Source organism: Cavia porcellus, unplaced genomic scaffold (assembly GCF_034190915.1).
Source record: "Cavia porcellus strain 051 isolate PalLab524CR breed Dunkin Hartley unplaced genomic scaffold, mCavPor4.1 scaffold_7, whole genome shotgun sequence".
Lineage (NCBI taxonomy): Eukaryota > Metazoa > Chordata > Mammalia > Rodentia > Caviidae > Cavia > Cavia porcellus.
Window position 1 is genome coordinate 95,779,361 of NW_026947490.1, and position 14,098 is coordinate 95,793,458.

A 14,098-nucleotide genomic window follows, 5' to 3' on the forward strand; every position below is an offset into this window, starting at 1 on the left:
AGACTGGCTAGCGGGGCCCAGAGAACAGTAAGTGGACAGGTCAGTAACAGCAGGGCACCAAAAGGGTGTGTCTGGGAGTGCCACCCAGTGTCCGCGCCTCCCCTGACAGTGTACTTGCAGAGGAGTGGAAATTTGACCGGTTGCTACCAGCCCATCAACTAGAAGGACACACTAAATAGTTTCCAGGGAGTCTCTTCCCTGTCTCGCAGGGTAGCTGCCTGCGTGTCACGGGTGGATCTCTTACATTTTCCTTGATGCTGAACAGCACTGCAGAGGGCGGAGACATCCGAAGACCAGCACACGGAGCCGTGCAGAACACCTTCTCCTGGGGAGCGCTCGTCTCCACCGGCACTGCTTGCCCTTTCTAGACTCTGCCATTGAGATGGTGCCAGCAGAACAGAGGAGAGTCTGTTTTCCTTTACCACCGTGTCCTGGGCTTTTATATCCTGCAGTTGCCATTTTTAAGTGTGCAACACTTTACATGTGAGTGGATGTTAATGCATTTTGTGTGTGTAAACTTTTTAAAAAGTGCCTCAGCAGAATTCGTTTAGAGAAAAAGTAGACTAGCTTTAAGAGATAAAATAGTTGAGTGCTAGCAGAGCTTGATGAGGTCCCAGTCTCGGGTAAAAGGGATAGAGGCCAAGCGTAAATACCGTCGTGAGCTCTTTTGCAGGTTTGTGGATCCCCAAAGCATCAGGTTTGCGAAGGAGGAAGGATGGGTCAGGATTGAGAACGTGTGACCATCAAGGACAAGGAGAAGTGCCCGCATGAATGACTGCGAGGTTCATTTAGAAGATTCCAGTGACAGTGGTCGGGGCAAATGACAACAACAGCAAACATGGGATTAGTCTCTAGTGCTTTAACATAGTTCTTGAATCTAATTATTCTTAAGTTGGAAACAAGACACGATTTCCCTGAGATTGCCTACCTCTGCCACTCATAGGGCTGAATTATGCTCATAAGCAAACGAATGCCCATGCAAATGTGCCATGTCACCCAATGCAAAACCCTGACTAGTGGCCTAAGTATCTCGGGGCTCTCCTGCCTTCCTACGGATGAGGGACCAGGGTTGTGACATGTCAAAGCATTGTGGACCTTGGCCTTATTTCCATCCAGACACTAGGCTGAGGCCAGCACTGGCTGAACCATCATTTCCCCCTGCCAACCTGTGCTATTTTGTGTTATCTCTTCTTTGATTGCAAGTTGTATTTTGTTTTGTATAAGAAGAAAAGAAAGAATGCAAATGAAGTATATATAGACTAGAAGGATGAACATATTTTACTGACCCATTGATACAAAACTTTGACCTCATGTCACCAAAACCCAGTTTAAAAGGTCTTATCTCTCCCTCATTTGCATGGTTTGTTCCCCTAGACATGCTCTTGGTATGAAAAATGAATGGTATCCCAACCAACATGTGTCTCAATTTGTAATGATACCCTCCTTGCAGCTGGCTTGGTGCTCTAAGTGTTTCTAAACTGTTGCTGTCTTAAATTTGAGCCATCCTACAGTAACAAATTATTTGGGAGCAAAGTGGCCCAACTGTATTTGGTGAGAGGAGAGGAAACCCTATATTTCATCCTTCCACTCTTGTTTTGGAAATTCCAGCTGTAACATGATCTCTTTCTAAAGAAATCTATACACACATTTTAAAAATTGTACAGATCGGGTGTTGTGGGAACAAGAATGATCAGGTTTAAGTTTCTCTGCGAAGTTCTGCATCCCATCAGCAAGCCCTTTTGATATTTTAAACCCATATTTAGAGCAATTTCAAGATATTTGGAGCACATGTGGTTAAATGTAGAACTTTGTCATTATGATTTGTTAGATGCTTATACTTTAAATATTTATAAGCCATTTTTAAGTACTTTATCCAAAAGCCCTCTCCCTCTAGAATACTATAATTGAGTGGTATCCGAGCATCATTACTGAGGATGCAGAGAAATCTCGGCAGCATGCAGACATGCTCTTCTTGCTTTTCTGGTTTTAATTCAAATGTCATTCTTGGTGCATTCAGCTTAAAGATGTATAAAACCCCAAACCTAAACTTTCAGTTGTCTGTGGTTATAAAAAAAAATGTCCCCGGTTCTCAGAAGGCAGAGTAACCTGAGCCATGCTGAGGTCCACTTCTTTCCCTTATCCTGAGAGCAGTCGGTGAGCCTTGCGTCAGAGTGCCGGACCTCAGTCTGCCCACACGACTCTTCCTCACCTCCAGGCGTCTTGGAAGGTAAGACGTAGAGGCTGGTCTTTAATAGGTAGCCTGGCTGGGCACTTAAAAAGAGGAGGGAAAACTTTTTCCAAACGCAGAATCCATTTAGGCTTCAGAGGTTATAAATCTCAAACTGATCGCAGGCCTCTGGGGCTCACACACTTTTATGGCTAGCAAAATATAGCTTTCTGGTAAGAATGGGGGAAAAGAAGGCTTAAGAAGGCTCGTAAAGTTGCTCGGACGTCTAATAGCTCTTACCAAACAGTGTTTTCATGAGTTAAGTGTAAATGGGTCAGAAACATATAGATTGAATTTCTTTTCAAATACACATGGGCTTAAAAATTAAGGCCAAAGTGCTTGGCAAAATAAGGTTTGGTTTTAGCCAAACCCCAAATGTCTGAAAAAATAGTCCTACAATTTGCCAAACCAGAAATACACCCAGGTCCCTCTTCCCCTCCCATGTGACATGATGACATCATAGACATGGGACTCGGTGGCTATTTTCATATTCCTGCATGGCTTGTGCAATGTGAGTCTCAAGTACTAATTTAAAAAACTGTGAAAATTTGTTGGAAAAACGTTATGACCTGGCACATAAAGTGAAGGCCCCAAGTTCAGGGTTCTGCTCCTGATTTTGGTGGCCTTTCTCACTGTCTGATGAACTGATTAATCACCTTGTTCTTTGTCTCAGCAGTGTGTGCACATGAGAGTTTGTGGTTTATACACAGGAATAATAACTTTTTAAAAATCCTATATTTGGATTTTTATAAATACTTAATTTGTCCTCATTCCTATAGTACAATCCATAAGGCTTAATAAACTCCTAATTATACCCAAACAGGGAGGCAGTCCCTTTTGCTCGGTAGTGGTTCAGAAATAGTCTTCATTTATTTCTCCGGAGGGTCAAACATACCATTTTCCATTAGTAATATGTAATACTGACTTTGCTTAGATCGTTGTGCTATGAAAACATGGGGTTGGGGAGGAAGGATTGGGGTAGAGAAAAAGGAACTAAAGAATATGCGGAAAGAAAAAAGAGGACACGGCAAGAGTCCTTGACTTTTGGGGAAAGAAGAGAGGCCAGAGATAGCCAGGGTCACTTTGAGAAGCATTGTGCAGAAGCTGGACACTGATGCACTATTTCAGACAGTAGGCTTCGTGGGGAGAGGGGAGGGGACCAGTCCACTCACTGCTGTGCCCAGGTGCCCAGCAGAGGGGCCAGCAGATGGGCACATAAGTTATCTGTTGAGCACATGATTCCAAAGAGTGTCAGTAGAGGAATAGCTCATAACGTTACGCCGATGGTGTTTCTTTAAGCAGATGAGTTCAGAGTCAGGGCCTCAGCCCGCGCAGCGATGTGGACTGGGGTCAGGAGTGGAGGACAGAGCAGTGGTCAGCTGTCCAGACACACTGCAGCAAAGACAGTGCTGTTGCTGTGACCCTCTGGTTGCACTTGACTGGGGCAAACAGGGCTTGGCCACAAGGGGCAGAGAGGGAGGAGGGACAGGAGGTGGGGGAGCCGGTCCTCAGTGCGTTAGGCTACGGTATCCCTGAGACTTCAGCAGACAGTGACAGGATGAAATCTGGACCGGAGGAAAATTACTTTAGCAGCTGCTCATAGACTGAAAGGAAACGAGCGAGGAAAGACTGGCATCGCTGAGGCTGATCGCAGCATTCTGGTGACAGGCTAATTACCAGCGGTGCATTGTAAACATTACAGAATATCGCCAGAGGGTGAGGCCATCAGCTGCCACATCTGTCTTTAGTATGTAAAACCATTATAGCAGGACGGTGGGAAGCAGAATTTCTTTCTTTGTCCCAGAGTGGGCTTGAGGAGACTTTAGGGCTCTCGGTGAGGCGAAAATTCACATTCTAAGTGTGTTGAAAGGGATGCTGGGGGCCTCAGGTTGCCTTGGAAACCAGGGAAGGGGACAGCTCTGAGCTGAGGCCAGCAGGAGCTGATGTGGCTCAGGATGTTGCCTGGTGGCCTTGACATACTTTAGGGAGCTGCAAATGCTGGGTGCAGTGTCTCTCTCATTGCAGACTTCCCTCCGTGGGACGGCAGAGACGCCATAGCCGTGCCAGCCTCTGTGTCGCTGGACTGCAGAGCTGCAGGAGGTTGATGGTGTGTTACCCCCAGACATCTACAGAAATTTTCCCAGAATCGGGTTAAGAATCAGATCCTTCCAGGGCCTGCAGCTACTTTGGAGGGAGCTCAGCAATGTCTTGGCGAGGAAGCTTCCCCCTGCGGTGGCAGTGAGCTCCTGGTAGAGAAGGGAGGTGGCTTAGTGGAAAAGAACTGCCCTGCTGTTGGCCCAGCCCGGATTGGAATCCCAGTGGAGCCATTTCCTAGGGGAGGGAGGGGGCGGCTGCAGCTCTCTGAGGCTCCTCTCTGTCATGAATCATACCAAGATTGCTGTGAGGGACGAGTAAGGGAAGACACAAAGTGTGGCTTATCGGACGTGCCATAGGAATGGCAGTCACTGTCCTACTGGAAAAGCTAGGTTGCCGGGGGGAAGGCACAGGCCTTGAGCGAGACTTGCCTGCACTTGAACGCTGGCTGTGTTGCTTACTAGCTGTGAGGATTTGGGCATGTTTTATAGCTTCTTTGGTCTACATTTCCTCATCCAGTAATTATGATAGCTAGTGCTGATTGAGGCAACATTTGGAATGCTACATACCAGCAGCAATGCTGTAGGGTACCATTTAAAAACCCATTTTACAGATGAGGACACTGAGCCACATAGAGTGGAAGGAGTTTGCTCAGAGTCACATGGCTCGTAATGGCAGTGCAGAGATTTTGCTTGGCAGTCTGGCCCTAGAGTCTCCATGTGAAACCACTGTGTCAGACAAACAAAACATGCAGATAATAACCAACCCCTAGTTCGTACAGTTATCAGTTCCAGCATTAAGATGCCAGGGAGCTACCTGGCTCCTAGTGGATGTTTGTAAGAATGGTCGTGGTGGCCTGGCAGCCCACACTTCTTCCTGTGGCTATGTAATGGAAAACCGTGACATGCTACCATGGTGTCCAGCCCAGAGGTTACAGAAACCCTTGCAGAAATTTTCATAAGCTTTCTGCTTCCATTCGTTTCAAGTAGCGGCTGAGACAAACACTGCAAATGCTCAAGGTCACGGAGTGGTGCCATCAGGAGTAGAGCCCGAGTCCTCATCTGCCTTTCCTCAGTGGGCCGCGTGATCTGACGGACGCTTTCCGAGTTACGTGTCCTGTGCGAAGGACCAGAGTCACATGTTGCTACACGCTGCGTGGTTGTCTCGTGTGGTGCTGGTGATTTCAGAGAAGGCATAACATACCTGCAACCCAGGGCACGTCTGCAAAGGCAATTATTAGCTGCATGTGCCATCTCCTCTACTGTTTAGGGGAGAAATCAGTATTTTTGCTGTTAGTTTTCGTGGTGAAGTTTCCATTTAAAAGTACCCCCACCCCACCCCTTCCTGGTCTCTCCTAATGGCTGTAAAGAGTAACTAGCACGTAGGAGAGACCTAACTAAAATCTGCTATGGACCCTCCAGCCATAGATCGCTGCTTGCCACCTGAAGCTGTCTTTGTGACAGTGCTCCTTCTTTGTCACCGAGAATGCCTGTGTTCCAAGAGAAATAGCATCCTTAATCTTAACACAAAAAACATCTGAGTTTTTGTCTAAGGTAGAGTTTTGAAAGGCAACAGTCTTCAGAGACAGGCAGAAATAAGAAAAGGATATGACCCTGACCTTTTTACTGACACATTATACGAGTCATTTAGTTTATCTGGGACTTAGCTTGTCCCAATCTAACAGGGACATGGTCGTAACTGCTGTTGTGGTCACAGTGGGGCAGGAGGGAGCAGAGCTGCAGGGTACTGGCCCCGGGGTCACATGACCTTGCAACAGCTGGTTTGTGTCTTAGATGGGACTTGAATTAAAATGTATCATTTTCCTTATCAAGTAACTTCTTAAGGTTTTCCTTTGCAAAGCAGGGGAGCTGGACTGTCCAGGATGGAGAAGAGGGGATGAACGTGATAGAGGGCGGGGACCTGACTTGGGGTCTCAGCAGCTGAGCTTCTCTTCAGCCCACCCTTTCTAGCTGTCAACCTCGAGCAAGTAAATTCCTTAGCCTTCCTGGCAATGGCGGCAATAATAAATACTTCAGCATCATTGTTCCTGTGAAGCACTTACACAGATATACTTGTTTTCAAGTGAAATTAGTGTGTAACAGTGCCTCATACAGTATTTGACATAAAGAGGTATTCAATAAACTTGGACACTTTTCTTTGAAGACTCTGTACGTTTTGTAAACCACGCTAAGAAACAGCCTAAAAGTCCCCTTCTGAGGGCCCCAGGCCTGCTCTTCAGAATTTGCCATGAAGCATTAGCCAAATCATGTAATTTTTCTTTATTGTATTTTTCTTCCTTAAGACAAACACTTGCTCCATGTGTTTATTTCATTTTTTTAATTTAAAAAAGTGTACATTGGGGTTTTTTTTTTTAACGAGATCTTTTAAAGCTGCCAAGAAAGGGCAAGAGACAGACTCATTTTGTTTGCTTAAGCTTCCAGATTCCAGGAAGGAGTTGAGATGAGGATGAGAATCCCGGCTGAAGATTAAGTTTAGGTGCCTGCGGGAGGGCTTTCTGTGGTCCAGGGTTCTTTGACCTTCGGGAACTTTTAAAGGTGAGCAGGAAATTGCAGTGACATTAGAAGGGAAAAACAAAACCAGCCAAGCAGAAAGAATAAAATAAAATAAAAATTTCATCTGTAGAGCAAAGAATTAAAGACAGAGTTATTCCAACAGGGGTCTTGTATGGTCGTGAATTTTATTATTTTATTTATCTATTTTATGGCGCAGGCATGAGACTTGGAGCCTTGTGTATGCTAACCATTAGCTACATCCCCAGCCCTGGTTGTGATTTTTATTAAAAAGCAAAATAAGAGAAATAACCAAACAAGCAAATTATAAAATGTAAAAACCAGGGCCTTACGTTTAACATTTTTAGAAATATACATGAGCCACAGATTCAGCAGCTCCGTGGTGATAAAGCTGGGATTCAGACCGGAGCCCAGCGCCAAGGTGGCCCTCACCCGCTCGTCTTGCTGGGGTCACTTCCTGCCACAGTCACACAGAAAGAAGGACCGTTTCCATTATTCTAATCAGTTAATGAGCTGTGAGAAAAGGGATGCTATGCACCTCAAAAATAAAAAGTTTCTGTTCTGGCAAATGCCATTTCAGAATTCTTCATGGTTGACAGGAGAGGGGGGGAGCCACCTTCTGGCCCAAGCCTGCCAAGCCGTAGCCCTTCCCAGAATGGGTTTGGTGCAGGGACCACGATCCGATCCGATCCGGCACCACACTCGGCTCTTATCAGTCGGTGCAGGCGGCTCTGTTCATTGACCGCAGGGCTGTACCCTTGTGAGTGTCCCAGAATAGCTGCTGCTACCTGAGAGCGGTGTAGTCCTCAGGGACTCGTTATTGTCCCAGATAAACAGTGTGGCCACAGCCAACACGTAATGGCTGTATTTAACTGTGATAAGTGATGGGCAGCTGTGCCCAGGTGAGTGGAACTCTGCTAGGGCCTGGGTAATTGGATAGAGGCGAGCAGGTTTGGCAGTGGGCATTTCAGGCACATCGTAGAGTTGATGCTACAGGGCTTTAGACTCCCGGGACTAAATATATGCCAGACAAGAGGAGCTTGTCTTTTAAATGAGTGAGATAGGCTAGACCTACTAAATTTTGATGCAAATCGCAAGGGTGTCTGAGGAAGGAAAGACGGGGAGCTCAGAAACAGATTGGAGTGATGAAGCAGGCTTCAGGCAGAGGTGGGATCCATCCACACAGAGGCTTTCTTGGAAATGTGAGGCTGTAGAACAAGCCAGACATTTTTCTCCGCATGCGTATTTATTTTGGGGCGTGGTTGTCTGGAAATCCTATGAAATACGACAGCATATCTTACAGTAAGAGGTAAAGATGAAAATGGCCATATTTTGACAGTGTCAGCCTAGAAAAAAGTAGTTTTCTTTCATATTTTCCTCCTCTGTGGTTCTCTGGACATTTTTTTGTATGATAAGAGAAAATGGGTAAGTAAGTCATGTTCTTGGCATTGATTCCCTGATAAAGTGGGAGAGTGGCTCGCCAGGAGGGCACAGAATCTCTCGGCACTCCTAGTGAAAAGATGTTTTAATTCTCTGACCAGGTGGGAAAGGCAGGCCTGGGATTCTGAAGCTCGCTTGTCATCCAACTTTGACAGCGACCATGGATGGCGGTTCTGGGCTTGTGTAGTTGTGTGTGTGGTTCATGTCTTCATGTCACAGGGTGGGTTATCTGGCCTTCCCACAAACCCCCATTTAGAGGGAAATCTCATGTGAAGTTCAAGTATGGCTACCTTCCTTGAACCTGTTGTATTAGGGGCACCCGAAAACTCCCAGAGTGGGTTGTGTGTGTGTCTACATACATGTACCGTGAGAGTGCACACATCTGTGAAGTTGAGAACTTAAAGGAGACTGAAATTTTGGGCTTAACGGTCCAGAAATTAGTAGGCTTCTTTGTGTATTAGTAATACACGAATATCCTCCTGATCATGTTTAAAATACCACATATTTGAGAGAGCCTGCCATCACAGCCCATGAGAGATGGCAGATACGGTGGAAATCCTACCCGGACGTCCTTTACGTAGGGGAAGAATCAGCCTGGAGGAGGGGCTGGCAAGGAGTGGATCCCAGGGCACACGGCCGTAGTGAGGGCATGCAGGACTGTCATCCAGGTCTCTGCCTCACTCTTGTAGTAATTTCCCTTTGGCACAAGTGGAGAAATCATTTAGATGGAAAGGACAGGCTCTTCATAGGATCGATCCCTCTGCACGGCAAAGACCCAGGCCCTGGAACTCCCAGCCAGTGACCACTTTGTGAAAATGCAAGCTTGCTCCCTTTCACTGGCTCTGGTCCCATACCTTGAGTATACCAGTGAATCTCAAAAAAGGGAGCCCTCACTTGGTCCTTCACTGTCACTCATTCTGGATTTATTCCTGTGTCACCAAGAGGGGGCTGCCCCGTACCCCCCAGACCAAGGGAACCCACGTGGCCGGCCGGGGTCAGCATCGCCCCCTCCTCAGATGCCATGAGCGGAAAGGGACTCGCACTGCCCCCCTCTGGCCCTCGGGCTGTCCTGGGCGTGGAAAGTGTGCGGCGAGCAAAGAAGGGCACAAATGGTCTCTGCCATTCTGCTAAAATCAGCGCGGTGTGAGGCAGCTTTCAAAGCAGCAGGAGCAGGGCTGCAAAAAATAAAGCGCCGTGCAGCTGCACCCTTTAGAACTTTGGGGGAAACACATATTATTTACCAGACAATAATAGATACCAGAGAATAATAATGATTATTATAGTGTTTGGGATGGCAAATGCTGTAGTTAAGGTTCCAGAATGGCTCTCATTATAATCCCGTTTTCCCAGTCTTCTGAAAGCCTGAAAATTTCCTCCAAGTTGCAAGCTGAGGCTGGGCATGCTTTGGTCTTCGTCCAAAGGTGATTTGAATACAAAGAAACTTATCTGAGAGATATCCCTTTTTTTTTTTTTTCTTGGTAGTGATTACACTAAAAGAAAAAAACTACCTCATTGAAAAGGCAGTTGCAGTATTCTTAAGGAAGCAATTAAAAATGGTGTTTCCCAGTCACTGGAAGCAAATGTTTAACACCTGGGTTTCTTTTTCTTTTTCCCCTTCAAAGAGAGAATTTGGAGGCCTCCGTGGCCTCCAGGATTCAGTCACTCTTGGTCCCAGGCCCAGAGGTGGGGATGCTTTCCCTCCTTCCTCCACGGCAGCTTCCAGGCTGCGCTCAACACGAGCAAAAGAACTGTCCCCAGAGAAGCTGCTCGGTGACTTTGGGCCCACTTGTCAGTTCTAAGGCTCTTTCCCAATCTTTTATGGCCTCTCATTTGATGGGGGTTCTTGGTGAGAGGAGAGGAGAGGAAAGGGGAGGAGAGGGGAGGGGAGGGGAGGGGAGGGGAGGAGAGGCTGGGAGGGACAACTGAGCTCCTTACTCAGAGATAAATATTCCCATTTCCAAGTCTGACTATGCCAAATGAGAAGATTTCCACGGCCTTGTAATTCCACCCCTATTGCATATTTGTGGTATTTTGCATTTTCACTTTGGTTATTTAATATACATATTAAATGTGCACAGATCTGGTGATTTAATGTGATTTGGGGAACTCAGGCATTTCCTGTCACACACACTGAGATTTTCAAACCTTGTTTCTGGCTGATGATTATGGCCGTTGCCATTAACACGGATTCAGATAACAGGGTTCAAAGCACAGGCTTCTATTTGGTCTTCCCAGTGGGCATTTGCCCTTCTTGTGCTCATGCTAAATTCATGTTAGAAACGCCCTGAGCAAGATTCCAGTCTCTGTGTAGCTTCCATTTCTTCATCTGTAAAGTGAGGAGCTTGGAGTATATCCTCTCTGGGGTCCCTTCTAGTCCTACGTTCTATCGCCCTGACAGCAACCTCCATGACTGTAAAGACGTTTACAGACCTGTCCCCACCTTTCATTAGTCCGCTCACATTTCTGACGTCCCCACTGCTGGCAGGAAAGTGGAGGAGGGCCACTTTGGGGCCATCGTGGAGGAAAACTGCTTGATTCTCATTCGTTTGGCAAAAGTGCATTGAGCACCTACTGCGAGCCAGATGTGCCCTGGCGGTGGGTGTGGGTTGTCGGCAGGATGGCCTGGGCCTGGGGTTTCAGGGACCTCACACTTGGCCAAGCTTTCTGAGCAGCAGTGTCCTCCGCAGGCTGCATTTCAGGTGAGGGGTGCAAATGAAATGACTGGCAGGGACATAGAAGCAGAGCCTCCTGTCTGTGGTGGTTGTGGGCGTGGGAGTCCCTAGAAACAGACTTGCTGGTGAGCAGTCCTGCCGCCCAGGGCAGGGTGGGCTTATTGTCTTGGAGCTTGTTTGGATGTGAGGATCTGTGCACAGGTCAACACGAAGACCCACTCACAGAGTGGGCGCGCGCTTCCCCCAGCTCGGTGCCTCTTAGGGAACTTGGGGAGAGAGGGCCCAGGCTTTTCATTTCCCACAGAGTGAATCTCTGGGCTTCGCTCTGCAAACTTCGGAGCTCGCCACAGGGTCCAGGGTTGAGGGGTGGCCCTCCAGAGCTCCTGGTGACCTTGCCTGGCTTTGCAGTGACCTTGAGCGACTCCGATGAGCGGCTGCAAAGTATGAAGCATGTGGGGCTGGAAGCTGTGGCTGCTGCGGAGAGGCTGCGGTGGAGGCCCAGGGCGTGGTGCACCGCGCTCATTATGGTGGCTCCAAAGGCAGCTCCAGTTTCATTTCCTCACATAGAGCTAGCTGCAGGGCCGACGACCCAAGGAGACCGTGGATAAAACTCTGGCTGCAGTCATGCTGTGTTGCCCGGTTTGGGGCCTCACTGTAGGTCTGAGCGCAGCCTGGGACTCGGCCGGGTTGTCCCCTGCTGGGAGGCCTGGGTGGGCAGGGATCTGACCCATGCATTCTGATGGCCCCTTCTCCTTCTTCCCAGGAACGCTCACTCCCAGGGTACCTTGCATGGAGAGGGGCCGCAGAGGGAGCAAACGATGTCACGATGTCACGCCATCCTAGGACACCAGCTGGTCAGCTCACCACCCTCCTCTGGCTGAAACTCAAGCAAATACAGCCGCTTCCTGCCATTAAGCATCACACAGGAAGCGGCCCTCCCTCGGTGGCCTCTAGCCCAGAGAAGCCAGCCTCCTCTTGGACCCATCCAACGGGCCCAGCTCCCTGCTGCCACCACCTCCGCTTCTCCCCAGAGGAACTTAGGGATTCCGCCTCTGGTTTAAAGAACAGAAAAACACCAACGAGCCACAAGGACCAGTGTAGGTATCCTCCCCGCCCATCTTCAAGGCTGGGGCAGTGGGGCTAGAAGATGACACCGATTGGAAAAGAAGAATCGGTTTTTAACCTTTAAAAAGAAAAACTGCTGTGGTTTTGCTGCTGCTCTAAGAGTTGTGATTTGCATTGTATGGTTTGGACCTGTACTGTTCCCGTTTTGATGGCAGGGAGGGATGGCACTGGAGTCCACGCTTCGGATTCGTCTCCGCCCAGCCCAGGATGCACTTTTAAATGAAGAGTTAGAATATTTTATTGGCTAATATACTTTTCTTGTTATTTTTACAAAGGCCACCTTTATCCTTTTTGATGCCATATTTTCAGTGTTAAACTTTTATGGCTTTTAATTTTCAATTTGACAGATGTAAGAAGCAGCATGGATAGTTTATACTGTGGTTTTTCAGAGACTGAATGCCAAGAGAACTCGGTAAATGTTTATTCTTCTCAGCTTTCTCTTGAAATTCCCCTAAATAGCGCCCCATTTGGGAACAGAGCAGGAGTGTTGAACTGAAGACCAAAATGCCCTCAAGGTGTAAAATAATCTGAGGGGGAATATTTGCTGGGCGTCACGAAAGACTCGGATGAAATTTCAATCCTGATGGTTTTCGGTGATCCAGGAAGTCAGTGAGACAATCTCTCTATACGCAGAGCCCTTTCGTGATAATTAGAATGGTATGGACAAACCAATGGAAGCAAGAAGGAAAGTGAGAAAGATCGCCCGTGATTCTGTTTCACTGTTTGCTTTCTCCTGTCATGGTTAAGAGAAATGTGCAATTCGATCCTCAATCAGTGGGTGGAGGATAACAGGGTAGATTTACTTGTGTGCACTTGTACAGTTGTAGCTGGGAGTCCGGAGTCCTCTAGAGCCTGTGTACTGGCCCTGAGTGGTGAGACGGTCGTGGAGTACCCCATTCTGATGAGTACGAAAAAAAAAAAAAGAAAAAATTAAGAAAAAAATCAAAAAAAGAAGAAAACTAAAAAAAAAAAAAATCAAATCACCTTGTGATTCAGTGTATCTGTTTACTAACTCCAATAAAAGCAATTGCTCCCTCTGGAGGGGCGCAGTGCCCCAACCCACCAGGCCGAGGAGCTTCAGCTGGAGGGTGGTGGGTCACAGGTGGGCAAGGCCAGCACGGCCCACACCAGCCTTGCGACACCCGGGCCGTGGATTCAGTGTACATACTGTATTTCTATATTCTCCTTTGTACAGTCACTTAACAAGTCAAGCTACTGTTTTGCAGGTGCTCCTTATTTATTAGAGCCGTGAGAGCTTGGGGGACACACTGGCGAGTGAGCTCGCTTTTTAAAAATGAAATTCGGGGGCAAGGGAAGGGAGGTGGGAGGGAGGGAAAGCTCGCAAGCCCGAGAGAGATTTATAAAAGTGAACAAAAGGAAAATTTCCAGCAACCAATTCAACCAACCACCCGGCCCACCCCAACACCAAACCCACCCATGCGGGAGGCAGCAGCCTCCTGTCCGGGTGCTCATGTTCCTGCCGGGCCCCATAAGATTCTCCTCTTTCCCTGACTGGTGTCAGAGTCATCAAACAAAAATAAATCTCTAAGAAAAAAACGCACTTACATGCGCTTATTTGGCTTTTCTCATTATTATGACTATTGTTATTTTCCTTGTTACAGAAAGTGCTTATTTTTCACCCCCTGGGAGAAATTTTAAAAATGAAACTAATAAATTTTAAAAGCATGGTGAGACCCAGGGAGGCACTGGTCCTTCTGATGCTGCTGTGCAATCTGCGTGGACCGGACCAGACCAGACCTGCGCTCCATTCGCCAGCCACCCGACCACGCCCATCGTCCACTGCACGGCGCATGCGCAGGGGGTCCTCGGGTGACTGCAGACCCAGTGTGCGGTTCTGTCCAAGTGTTCCCCAAACATGGTCTTTTTCGACTCAGGGTTTAAGGTTCAAGAGGTACCGTCCCACGGACGTAAATATTCCCTGGAGATTCTATTCATTGCATAGTCATCTCATCCAGTGTCTGAAGGGCCTCCTGTTTCAGCTTTCCACA

The 14,098-nt window shown here is 47.6% G+C and overlaps 1 protein-coding gene across 3 annotated transcripts in view; it reads left to right on the top strand.

Annotated features, from left to right (window-relative positions):
- The window catches only part of Sobp (sine oculis binding protein homolog), a 151,703-nt gene extending 138,053 nt beyond the window's left edge, over nt 1–13,650 (top strand). For all 3 annotated transcript variants that reach the window (XM_063253970.1, XM_063253971.1, XM_063253972.1), the window contains one exon: nt 11,728–13,650. The gene's annotated coding sequence lies outside the window, so the exon portion shown is untranslated. The remainder of the gene's footprint in view (nt 1–11,727) is intronic.
- The last annotated feature ends 448 nt before the right edge of the window (nt 13,651–14,098 follow it).